This window comes from Bison bison, unplaced genomic scaffold (genome assembly GCF_000754665.1).
Source record: "Bison bison bison isolate TAMUID 2011002044 unplaced genomic scaffold, Bison_UMD1.0 scf7180017864457, whole genome shotgun sequence".
NCBI classification, from domain to species: domain Eukaryota; kingdom Metazoa; phylum Chordata; class Mammalia; order Artiodactyla; family Bovidae; genus Bison; species Bison bison.
In genome coordinates, this window is record NW_011495019.1 from 991656 (window position 1) to 1005121 (window position 13466).

The window sequence follows — 13466 nt, forward strand, 5'->3', positions numbered from 1 at the left end:
GGAACTCCGTCCCTCCCTCTTTTGTCTCTTTTTTTTTGTCTTTAATATTTTTTCCTACCTCCTTTCGAAGAGTTGGGTTGCATTTCTGGGTGCCTGATGTCCTCTGCCGGCATTCAGAAGTTGTTTTGTGGAATTTACTCGACGTTTAAATGCTCTTTTGATGAATTTGTGGGGGAGAAAGTGTTCTCCCCGTCCTACTCCTCTGCCATCTTAGCTCCTCCCTCCATCCCTATATTTTAAAAAGGTCTTTGCCTGGTAACTCTCCTGGTGGCTCAGAGGTTAAAGCATCTGCCTCCAATGCAGGAGACCCGGGTTCGGTCCCTGGGTTGGGAAGATCCCCTGGAGAAGGAGATGGCAACCCACTCCAGTATTCTTGCCTGGAGAATCTCATGGACGGAGGAGCCTGGTAGACTACAGTCCAAGGGGTCCCAAAGAGTCGGACTCCACTGGGCGACTTCACTTCACTTGCCTGGTGGCCAGACCCTAAAGAATCTACCCGCAATGCGGGAGACCCGAGTTCATATCCCTGGGTCGGGAAGACTTCATGGAGAAGGGAATGGCAACCCACTCCAGGATTCTTGCCTGGAGAATTTCATGGACAGAGGAGTCTGCCGAGCTACAGTCCATGGCTTCACAAAGACTTGAACACAACTGAATGACTAACACATCGCAAACATCTAAGTTCGCTCTGCCCATATTGTTGGAATTTAGGCTCTTGGAACTTCCTTCCTTTTAAATAACAATGCAGTGAACATATTTGTGTATGAAGTTTTCCCCTCATCTTTGAGGCTGTTTTTCCGGGGGTGGGCCCTGCAGATGACATTGCTGGGGTAAAGGGAATGAGCGCTTAAAGGCTCCCTGTGTCTGACCCATTCCCCACTGCCACCCTCCCCCTCCCCGGGTGTCCCTGCAGGCTGACTTCGCCATTGAGGTGTGGCCAAGGCCACCTATGAGCGCATGTTCACACCACCTGGTGCACAGCCTCCAGTGGCTGGATCCCAGGGCGTGGACCTAATTGAACGGGGGTGTCCTCAGTCTGTGGAGGTCCTGGCTTTCACGAAACCTGGTTCTTCTCAGCAAATTGTGTTGCTTGCACAGAGTAGCTAACAACTGGTTTCACTCGGATGCTGGGTTACACCCAGTCTGGGCCCAGCCTCCTCGTCAATGACAGTTGTTGATGAGAGACTTGCCCTGTCACAGCGCTGCTCCCAAGCCACTTGTGGCCCTTGAGCGCCATCCTGCACCTGGCCCCACTTTCTTGGCTTCCCCTGCTTCGCTCCTTAGGTTCCTAAGTATGCTGAAGCCCCTCTAGACTTCACCTGTTTCAAGAAACACTCTTTCCCTAATCACCTAGGGTAATGTACCAGAGCCCCGATATCCACTGCCCCCTTGGTTAGAAATGCACGGGGCAGAGATGCCAGCAGGTGAAATCCCTTCAGGGCCCAGGTTCTGTGTTTCTCTGCAAGTCTGACTCCTTACCTGTCCCGTGCTGGCCCCCACGTGCCCCCTTCCTGGGGTCCCCCCACCCCGCCTTCCCTGCACCAGGAGAAGTCTGTGCGCAGAGCATTAAGACCGATCCAGGGCCTTGGTCTTTCTCTAGGACTCCGTGGTGGATGGGGTGGCATGTGGTCAGCGGTCAGCTCTCCTCTTCTACCTCAGGGTACTGGAGATCGAGAGCAACCTGTACCGCATGGGCCAGAGCGGTACAGGTTTTCTTTGGGCTACTGTGCTGGCCCACCTGGAGGAGGAGTGGGACCTGAAGGTCATCGATGTCATCATCGACTTCCAGGCCTGATGCAGGGGCTCATGGCTGGGAAGTGAGTCCCGGGACACCCATCAGCAGCTCAGGGCCCCCAGCTGTCCTGTGTGGAGGCACTGAGGAAGTAGGGACTGGCCGCCCTCACGGAGGCAGGTGTCCCCCGGGGAGGCCCACGTGGCTTTCCCGCCCCGCTGCTTCCTGGATTTCTGCCTGAGGTTTAAAGTGAGCAGTTGGGAGTGGTGACTGTGCTCCGATTTTCCCTGCAGAAAAACCCCTGCCTCACACTCTTCCTCCCTGTGTCCCTTCTGTAGGTGTGACACCCAGATCTGGCTGTCCCCAGAGGACCCCGAGCTCTGGGGAAGAGGCATTCTTGAGCTCCAGCAGCTCCCGTGGGGTCAGAGGCAGACTTGTGCAGGTCAGTGGGCAGGGCAGCTGCCCGTTTGCCCCTTGACTCCTCTGTGTCTGGGCTCTGGGGCTTGTGTCCTGGCCTGAGCCTTGATCTCTGAACAGGGTGTCAAATGAATGTTTGCAGGATGTAAGCTGCTGACATTCTCCCACCAAACACAAGTGCCTGAGTTGCTGGAACAAAGTGCCCACCTCTCCCCTCCTCTCAGCTCCCTTATCTGCAAAACACGTCAGATACATAACAGTTGGCTTTAAAAACAAACTATGGTTGGCTATCCTCAGGAAATAATCTCCTGTCTCTTCCTCAAAACCTGGGGTGAGGGGACCATAATGGCCCAGGGACATTTCCTGGGGTGAAGCAGCCCTGAGGGAAGGGCAGGCGGGCCTCCATGGGGCATCCAGGTCCACTGCAGTCACTTCTGCTTGAAGCAAACCGAGAAGATCACCAGCAGTCCAGCTGCAGGACTCTCAGACTGTGGGAACTTCACCTGCATTTCTTCATCTATGAAACGGAGCTGGCCCTCCTAGAGCTGGTGTGATATTCAACAGGAAAGGCATGGACAGTGTGAACACAGTCCCTGCCACACACTCAGCCCCGTCCACAGAGGCTCTTTGCTCAGGAACCAAAGAGAGACAAGGGCCAGCGCTCCATTGCAGACTTCTCTGAGTCGCCAGGGCACTGATTTTCTGATAAATGTCTTCCATTTGGAGAGAAAAACATGTGCTGTCAGGTGGAGATAAGCTGAGGTAGTAAAAGGCAGCATGCTCTCAGCCCTTCCCACGAACTTCTGCATCCACCTTATGGCAGTGACCACCAAGGCTGGGCCTCCTCCTGTGGACTAAATGCACGAGTTCTGTCTCTGCCAGCAGGGCTAAGTCTAGAGGGATCTGATCAAAAGGGATGGGGGGAAGGTCATGGACAGAGTGGCTGAGGGGTGGCCTTAGGCCCCTCTTCTAGATACCATGGGAGGAGAACAGGAAACAGTGGACTCTACAGGTGAGGTCACGGAGGGCTTCTCAGAGGAGGTGATGCCAGATTTGGGCTTTGCAGAAAGCATTTCTCCTGGTTGGATGCAGCAGGTGTCCCTGGCAGAAGAACCTAGAAGTGTGAGTGAATCCTAGAAGCCACCTGCATGTGGTCCTCAACAGCAGAGTATGACCAGTATGCACTGAGCAGCTGGTCTGTTCTAGGACTGTACCTCATGCTGGTGGCACGAAGGTGAATGAGGCAGGCAGGCTGGTGAGTGTGGGGTTGTAGGGGTGAGAAGATGGAATGGGGAGGGGTGGGGAGTGATTTGCCAAGGGACTCACAGTGTGTTGGTGGCAGGTCTTCCTTCATGGAGCCTGAGACGGAGTGGACTGTGTCAAGAAGGACGTGGGAAGTCAGGACTGGGCTTCTTTCTCTAAGTAAGTCAGTCTGAGGTGGAAATAGTCCCAGGGTGGGGCCTGGTGGGCAGGGTGTTTGTTTGACTTGAACCACTCAGAAGTGAGGGTTTTGCTTTCACTTTTGCTTCCCAGAGTATATCTAGGCACAGAGGGTGTGTGTGGTCATTGCAGAGATGCACAGCTGGCGGCTGCCTCTGCACAGCTGAAAACGTCTGGATCTTGTTCACACTCAGCCAGAGGAAAATCCCTAGGTAAGCAGAGGGGAGGGACCCTGCCCATCTCCCCATCCTCAGGATGAATGTCTGAGAAAGGATGATGTCACTAGTTGACAGAAGAAGGGAACTGGAAGCGCAGAGAGGTGAGGTCATGGCCAAGGCAGCAGGTTAAGCAGGGGCAGAGCCTGGATGTGGAGGCAGGTGTGTCTGAGAGCTTCCTCCCAGCCGAGGGCCCCTAAACAGAGCAGAGGGAGGGCCACAGCTGCTCAGGTGGGCTCAGCTCAGGATGTGGACTCCTGAGACATGAGCAGCAACCCCAGAAGGAAGGTGGGTGTTGGGTGTGCTTAGTACTTTGGGAAATTGGAGGAAGCAGAGAGGGTAGAGGAGGACAGGGGAGTCAGAGCCTCCCCTCCTATAGCCTGGCCACTTTAAAGCTGTCCCCAGGGTGCTAGGCTGGGGCTGATGGGGGAAAGGGGATTTTTTTCAGTTACAAGATATCAAGGTTTGTTGAAAAACCTTGCCTCTGAGAGCCAGGCTCAGTGCCAGGCCCTGGGGGACATTGCGGCCTGGAAATAGACAGGAAACCAAGTGGGGAGTCGAAGGGCATTGGCTTCCTGTGTTTGCCAGGCCCTCTGCTCAGGATGTGGGTGATGGGAGGTCCTGTGTGGGGAAGGTGGCGCTGCTGGAAGAAGTGAGAAGGGCTCACTGCACAAGGTCCACATACATCCCAGCGTTGCAATCTTAAGATAAAAAGCCGAACTCTACAGACATCAGTATAACAGGAGGGGCACGAGCTTAGATCTATGTTTTTTACCGGCAGAGACAATCCTAGAAATGTTGGGTTATTAAAACCACCTTCCCACCCTGCCCTTGTACCCATGTCCAAACGCCTGGCCTTGGCCTCCTCTCTGCCCACAGCGAGCTGTGTGACCCTGGGCAAGCTACCTCCTGGGGAATTGTTTGTTCTATTCCCTTACTAAGTTTTTAAAAGCTGATTTCCACTTTTTCCTGTGGGTGCAGATATTTTTTCTGACCTGGTTTATGGGATCCCTGGCAATTTTCATTTCCAAGAGTTCAGTACGTCAGAATTTCCACTATGTCTTGTGGAATGTGTGCATTTAGAAAGGCTTTCTCAAATCAATGTTATTTTTAATGCTTCCTTCAGTCCCCTCAGTTTTTTCTCTCTGGTTATGTTGGATCCTTTGAATGACTGATTGATTAAGATCTTTAGTTTCTTCTCCATTGTCTTCCTCTTTCTCCCCTTCTCCCCTCCCTCCCTTTCTAATTTTAACAGGAGAACTAGGATTGTGCTGTGTCATTGAGAAGCTGTTTGTTTCATGTCCCCATAAGGGGTCCCACCCCTCATATTTTGGCCCTACTGTGCCCAGGAGGGTGGAGGGTGCCCAGAGGCCCTGGACAGGAGGTGTAGCAGAGAAGACACAGGGGCCCTGATGATGTGGGAGGTTTCTCAGACCTGGAAAAACTGAGCAAAAAGGACCATGACCAGGAAAGTGCAGCCTTCAAGAGGAGCTGGAGAGCAACTGGGGAAAGGTGGCAGAGGGAGGCTTGGAGCTGGGCCTCCAGGGACAAGCAACCCGTCACATGGTGAGGCCAGTGGGGAAGCACATGTCTTGGGGAGGGACAGCCTGTGCCAAGTGAGGTGTCATTCTCGTGCAGCAGGCCCTGTGGAGACAGAGAGCGTGAGGAACACAGGAGCTGGGGCAGTCGGGCGGGTCCGGGTGCTCAGCCAGGGACTTTCTTAACGCCCCTTTCCCTTCCCAGGGAGGGTGACTGCAGGCACAGGAGGGAGATGGTTGGGGAGAATTTGTCTGCCCACGAAAAGAGAAGGGATGCATGACTGGCCATGCAGCTGGGCAGGGCCAGGCTTCTCCAGGGTCTTCCCCTCTCCCACCAACAGCCTTTCCAAAAAGGGACCAATCAGAGGCTAACAGAGGAGGAAGCCTGGATAGGAATCCAGCAGAGGAAGCACTATCAGCATCCACATGCATCTGAGGCCCCAGACAAGGGTCAGGGCCAGGCCAAGAATGGGAGGGAAGGATGAAGGATGAGGTTGATGGTTCAGATGTGTTTACAAAGTTTTGGCATCACTCAGGATCCAGCCCTTTCTGCCCAAGCCCTCCTCTTCTCTCTGTCTTGGCTCTTGGTCCTCGTGTTTCATGATGTCAGTTGGCTGCCCTGGCTCCTGGGTCATGCAGCTTCCAGGCAGAGAGGGTGGAGCGGGACCAGCCAGCTCTCTTCTCCCACCTGCTTCAAGGTAGACCTGCCTGTGTGAATTCTCTCCCATCCACATAATCAGTGACTCCAGCCTCCACCACCAGGCACACTCCCTAGTGAACAAGTTACTCTTCCTGAGGGACAACCCCAGGCATCACAGAGAGAAGGTGATAGAAAGATTCTAGGATGGGGGCTCAGGTGAGGGGATTTGGGGGAGGCTCTAAGGAAATGGGAGCTTCCCTGATGGCTCAATTGGTAAAGAATCTGCCTGCAATGCAGGAGACCCCAGTTTGATTCCTGGGTAGGAAAGATCCCCTGGAGAAGGGAAAGGCTACCCACTGCAGTACTCTGGCCTAGAGAATGCCATGGACTCTATAATCCATGGGGTTTCAGAGAATTGGACATGACTGAGAGACTTTCACTCACTCACTAAGGAAATGGGTCCACTCTAGTTTAGGTGACACAGAAAATGAGGGGCACTTCTATCAGTGGGGGTCTCGGTAACTCATCTATGGAGAGGGGAGACCAGAGTGAGCATAAAGGTGTGACTGGTAAAGAAGGAGCAGTCATGCTTTTCAGCCAAGGGAGGGGGTGTGGTGTGGTGGGGGCACAGTGATGGGTGTTTGCTGTCTCCTTTGCCCCTGCTTTCAGGGTGACCCTGTGTGAGGCTGGAGTTCTGTGAGAGCCTTTACATCCAACAGGAGAAGAGCATCACCCTGTTGTGATACCAGGCCAGCCTTGGGATGTCAGGGGTATTCTTTCCTTCTCAGTCCTTTATAATGGTCACATAAATAGACAGAAGGGAATATACCCATCGATTTTAAGACTCTTCTTATTATTATATTCAATTAACAGTGAAATATTTCCCACTACACTTACTCCTCTTTGCAGCATAGCTACCTTTTGTAAGTTTTATGTCTCCCTTCTTGGCCACTTTTGATATAAACTCTTCTCATTGAATTGTTATGAACTCATGGCCTTTCTCAGACTCAACTTGGCCCAATGAAACATGATCATAGTATTCACTTTCCATCGTCAGCAGCATTAGTATATGTGAGTTACATTAAAGTTGCTCAGTTGGGTCCGACTCTTTGTGATCCCATGGCCTGTCAGAGGAGCCTGGCTCCTCTGTCCATGGAATTCTCTAGACCGGAATACTGGAATGGGTAACCATTCCTTCCCCAGGGGATGTTCCCAGGGTTCGAACCCAGGTCTCTCACATTGCAAGCAGATTGTTTACCATCTGAGCCACCAGGGAAGCTCATTTTATGTGGGTGCCCCTTCTAAATGCCGCTCTGAACATTTCCAAGAGAATCTTTGCCTTTTGGGGGTGTATAGATGCCAACCTGTGGATATAGATGCCGACCTGTGGAACTGACCTCCCCTTCAAGGAGTCTTGCTTCCTTTGAGTGGACAGAAGCCCATGGGTGCACATGTTTGTGGGCAAGGTGCTGCTAGATGATGGATTTGTTTAAGGCCACTGCTACTGCTAAGTCACTTCAGTCGTGTCCGACTCTGTGCGACCCCATAGACGGCAGCCCAACAGGCTCCTCCGTCCCTGGGATTCTCCAGGCAAGAACACTGGAGTGGGTTGCCATTTCCTTCTCCAATGCATGAAAGTGAAAAATGAAAGTGAAGTCGCTCAGTCATGTCCGACTCTGTGCCACCCCTCGGACTGCAGGCTCTTCCATCCATGGGATTTTCCAGGCAAGAGTACTGGAGTGGGGTGCCACTGCCTTCTCCTAGTTTAAGGCCACAGGCCACTGTGATTGTCCTGGTTTACGTGTATTATCATCCCTCCTTTTCCTAGAGAGCTTGGCTTCATCATCACAAACATGTCTCCTACGCTGACAGTTGTCACATCGGGTGTCAGGCTTACTTCTTATTGTCTCTTAATCCAATTGCTTCCACCAGTTTTATGTAGTGACGCCAGAAATCAACCCATTCTCATGGGTTACTAACTACTATGAAGTGACTTCTGCTTTTATAAAATTAAAAAACTCCAAAATACTAAACGCATATGTTTAAAACAAATCAATTTATACACAGGGTTCTGTACACCCCTTCGTAGTAAAAAGCACTTTCGGTTGTTTGCTTTTTCTTTAGGTAATTAAGCAATATCCTTAGATAATTTCCTTACTTACAGGGTCATTGAGAGAAGTGAAAATAAGTGAAGGCTTGAGAAGCACTTAAAATGCTGCCTGGTGCAGAGTGGGAAGTCGTCAACCAGGATAGCTAATAAACATTAAGTATCATATTTTTCTTTTCCTAATTTAAAAAGTTTGATACTCTTTACTTACTCCTTACCAGGGAAGATAATGTTTTCAGTTATTTTTATACTTTTTCTTATATCCGTCCCGATCTTCTCCTAATATCATTATACCACTAATCTTACATCTTCTGTTACAAAACTTTGTGGTTATATGTACTTTATTTGTGCCATTATTTCTTAGGCCCTCAGGTTCAACTGGTGTTTCTTGATTCCCCACTTTGTAAAACGAGACTTTCTCTTTCTCTCTTCAGTGCTTCAGTTCCCAACTTCTAGAAGTGTGATTTAATGTTTATATTGATTGACAGCAAATAAATTTAGTTCTCATTTTTAAATGCCTTATTCTAAAAGTTAAAAGTCAAAGAAGAGAATTTACATTTTGTGATGTTTTAAATGTTTTCTCTTGAGTAACTTGTATTAACACTATCTATTTGCACATACATTTTGGCACAGCTTCAGTTTTTCCTGATGTTTGGAATTGCCTTTGTTTTCACCCCATGCACTGTCTGTCTTCAAATTTCCTCCATTTCTTTGCTCCTGTGCCTCATATGATACCGAGTCCCCTGTCCCCACAGACTCTGGACTTTTTACCCCATTCTGAACTGGTTTCTCTCTAGATCTGTTGTGTGCCCAGCTGTGATCCTTGGATTCCCTTCTCTCTGGGTTGATGTTGCTGATTCCTGGATCACATTCAGGAATCTTTCTTTCTCTTGGTTATCCTTTGCATCATCATCACACACACACATCTTTTCTTTCCCTCTGCACCTCACTCTCAAGTAACTTGCTCAGGAACGATTGTGAATAGCAACATTTCTATTCTCCATTTAGCTCCATTTCTTCTGTCATTTAAAAAAATTTCTGGAAGCTTTTTTTGACCTTCTTTTCCAATCTTTCTTTAGACTTATTTGGTAAACACTTATTAATTCCCAAGATTTTTTTGTCTGTTTCAATTTTTCCCACTTTTCAGTGCATCTCATTTTATGACAAAAATCCTTTCTAATTGACTTAATGACCTGGGTTCAAGTTTTAAAAATTATTTTCTTCCTTCAGAATTGTCCATCTATCTCTTCTGGTGTCATTTCTCATTTGTTTGTCTAAGTCACATTTTCCACATTATCATCGTTTCCATGTATCTAATCCTGGATGACCCATTCATATTTAAGAGGGAGTAGAGTTGATTGGTAAGCTGCCCTGTAGAGCGCTTGCCTGACGACCCCTAAATTCCAGAATACAGAAATATTTTTTCTGGAGTCTCTGAATTAAGATTTTCCTCTGTCTGGTGTGGATTTGCGTGAATATGTGATGGAATGTGGGATGCTGGGACTATCCCCTGCTTTCTCCTCTGTGTCACTCTCATTTTGCTCTAAGCAAGCATTCCTCTAGCCTGTACACCTTCTCTCCATTTCTTTCCTCCACTCCTCTTTATTCAGCAGTCACTTCTTCATCCACTCAGTCTTCAAACTATTGCTGAAGACTCTGGGCTCCTGTTGCCCACATTCCTGGCTTTATATTAGCAGCAGAGTACTGAGAGGTGAGGTATGGGCTCTTGAGCCCAGTAAGTGGGTTGAAACCTCGTCTGTCACGGACAAGATTTCTGACCTTGGGCAAGTCACATAACATCTATGAAAAAAGGAGGGGAGTTGGGGTACATATCTCAAGTGTTACTGGAATGATCCAAATTATATTCGGTAAAGTCTTAGATCAACTATCAGTACAGAACGAAGACCACAAGCACAGAGATGCCTCCTATCAGTAGCCATTATTACAACTGTAAGCATGTTTCCTATCATTTCAGTCAGGTCTCAGGAGGAGGAGCTGATAAATGCACTTTTGTCTTCTTACAATTTGCTGAATGTAATCGACGTTTGTTTCCTTTCATCATCTACCAAGGCAATGTAATCCCGAACAGAATTAAAAAATTCTCTCTCAATAAAGATCGGTTTTGAAGAGGAGACTTCTGAGAATTGGCAAGATTAAAAGAATTGACACCCTCATATATGAATATAACTGTAATAAATTGGTGCAATTTTTTGGCACAACAGAGCAACTCTAGGTATGAAAACATTTAAAATGTTTAGAGCCCTGACCAAATCATTCTACTTCCAGAAACAGCTTAAGGACACGGTCTCAAGTACAAGCAAAGTTTCATACAAGAAGAGTGTTCTTTACACTATTATTTAGACAAACAATTAGAAACTCCCCAAAGTGCAACAGTCAGGGGAGGACCACAGAGAGGATTGGGCGCCATCCAGGTCCTCAGCTGCCCAGGGCAGGGCTGCAGGGAGGGGGTTGTGAGAGAAAGGCTCCTGCAGAAGGAAGGAGGATGTGGGCTGTGGGAGCTGCAGCACCAGAAACTTTGTCAAGGCAGAGATTCAGGCACAGGGAGCAAGGCATCATTTTGGAATAAAAAGAGTCATTTACCGATTAACATATATCCCCAGGTAAGTATTTTTGAATATTGTTGAGAGTAGAGCATAGTTATCATTAACCTGCTATTTGAATCAGAAAGACTTGGGTTCAAGTCCAGACTCTGGCACCAGCATGAAGTCTTGGGCTGACCCATGTTTAGGTGAGTTTCAGGAGCCTGCACGTCATAGACACTGAATCAATAGTATTTATTACCAATTAGTGACACAGGTGTCCCAACCTCACATAATTCCCAGAGTATTCCTTTCTATTCTCCTTTCTATGTGTTCTTCATCTCTGGTTTTACTGCTCCTATAACTTCACAGGTGGCTGTCTCCTGTCTGATTACCTTTTCCCTGTGCCCCAACAGGAGAGCAGGACTCTGACTCAGCTTGGAAGGAGCTGTAGGAGGTGAGTGACTTTTCTTAACTAACAGCCAGCAGAGCCCAGGGGACAGGGAAACGCAGAGGGTTAAGTCCCTGGTGGCACTGGTGGCCGTCCCAGGGGAACCCACCAGAGGGCTCCCCCTCGCTGCTCCCTGCAGCCGCTGCTCACTCGTGATCTAGCCCATAGTCTGTTTTCTCTTCCCCAAGGGTGAGGTCACACCTCCTTCCAGCCTGATGCAAACAAGGAGTGAAGGGAAATCTCTGGGAACCCCTGCTGCCACCATGAGCTCAGAAAACTTCAGACACTGCTCAGGTAGTCAGCTCTCTCTTCTCTGGAATGTTCCTACTTGTGACCCAGAATTGAGGTAGGTGTCTCCAGGCTAGTTAAACTACAGAGGAATCAAGAACCATGAAGAGGATGGATAAACATCCTTGAGCTTCCAAGAGAGACCAGGAGATCCCCTCACCCTGGGGTCTGCCCACAGCCTCCTTCCCAGCCGTCTCCTCAGGGAGCCATGACCAAGGTACTCACTTCCTGCCTCTCCCACCACCCAGCAAGTGACTCAGGACAGTGGCCAGGGGAGCACATGCGGAGCATGGACCGCAGATGGCAGTCCCCAAGGCCAGGCAGGCCTGGGAGAGGAGGTCCTCCAGCATCATTGGACTTCTCCTGCTCTCTCCCTTGGCCCAAACCTCCTCCCGCTCCCACACCTTAGGGCATCACCACAGAAGCCGTTTCCTCCGGCTCTTCCCAGCCACAAGCCCAGCCTCTCTGCAAGGGTCAGTTGACCCTGCTCTGAACCTGTCTGGCCTTTGCCATCTCCCACCTGGAGGGGAGGGGTGATGAGGATCACATCTGGCTCCACCCCTCCTCCACCTGGTGGATCCCTCCCCTGCCCATCCTAGAGTCTGTGGTCAGAAGCAGGAATCCTCTCACATGGTAGTTTTACTCAATGGCATGTGGTCCTAAAGTATTTTTTAAAATTAGGGAACATGAGTTTGTAATGTTTTCTAAGTTTCGTGTGTACAACATTATATTTGTACTTCTATATATGCTACTGCATGCTCACCACCAATAATGAATTGCAAAGAATCCCCATTGTGTGCTATAGAGTAGAATGAACAAATAACAGGAGTTTTAAATGTAAGGAAGATTCAAAGTCTTGTCCAAGAAATGTCTGACACCTGACTTTGGATTCAACCTCAGAGCTTTCAGCTCTGTGGCCTTGGGCTGTCCATTGTCCTGTCTGAGTTTCACTTGCCTCTTCTGTGAGATAAGGATAATGCCTCTTTGTGTGGATTTACCAAGAAAGACATTTGATATCAAGTCCCAGCCCACACACACGTATATAGCCTGGCCACCAATATCTTATCTACAATTCCATAACCTCCAGATCTCTGAAATCACTCAGGGATTTTGATAACTCATTGAGGAGTAGTCTCACCCTGTAGTGATCTGAGGCTATTTGTAGTCATTACATTCTTTATCCCATTTAACGTGAGTATTCAATTGTTTCACTGCCCAAACATGAAAGCATTCATTTATAAGGTGCTGCCCATCTATTCTGGAAGGGGTAACTAACAAATCACACTTGCTCTTTCTTCTCTTTGTGTGTGTGTGTTCAGTCGCTCAGTCGTGTTAAACTCTTTGCAACCACATGGAAGGCAGCCTGCCAGCCTCCTCTATCCATGGGATTCTCCAAACAAGAATACTGGAGTGGCTTGCCATGCCCTCCTTCAAAGGATCTTTCTGACTCAGGGATCAAACCCACCTCTCTTACATCTCCCGCATTGGCGGGCAGGTTCTTTACCACTAGAACTCCCTGGGAATCCCAACTATGGCCTCAATTTACCTGGGAATCCCACATAGGACCTCATTTCACCTAACCTCCTTACAATCCCTATCTTCAAAAACGTCACCAAGAGTTAACTCTTCAACACAAATTGGGGGGTGGGGAAGAGGGGACAGTCCATCCATAACCCTAGGTGACCACACCAAGAGCACCCCAAGTGACTGCTGCTCAGCAAGAGGAATTTTAACTATTTTATACTCAATAACATTTATGTCCCATCACATATTCTTCTAACCTTATTTCCTTTTCTTTCATCTAGATACTGAGATCTTTTTTGAGGATGTCGTTGAATGTCTCTGGGACATACTGAGCACAGAGACACTGCTACTCATGCTGAAAAAATACCTGAAGAGAGTTGAGGCTGAAGACAGTTTGTCCAGGTAACCGGCACAGGTGCACCAGGAAGGTCACCCACGTCCCCCAGCACCAGGCCAGCTTCCTCCTGGAGTAACGCCTCCTCCAGGCAGGACCCTACTGTTGGGGCCAGGGGTGTTCCTTCTCAAGATCCCATCAGGAATGTTTCCTCCATGTCATTTGCTGACAGTGAATGAT

The 13466-nt window shown here is 48.9% G+C and overlaps 1 long non-coding RNA gene across 1 annotated transcript; it reads left to right on the forward strand.

The window, feature by feature from the left end:
• The first annotated feature begins 3688 nt into the window (after positions 1–3688).
• Positions 3689–13422, forward strand: LOC105002810. Its single transcript, XR_827028.1, has 4 exons — positions 3689–3801; positions 11046–11086; positions 11269–11374; positions 13174–13422. It is a non-coding gene; the product is annotated as an uncharacterized LOC105002810 (long non-coding RNA).
• The last annotated feature ends 44 nt before the right edge of the window (positions 13423–13466 follow it).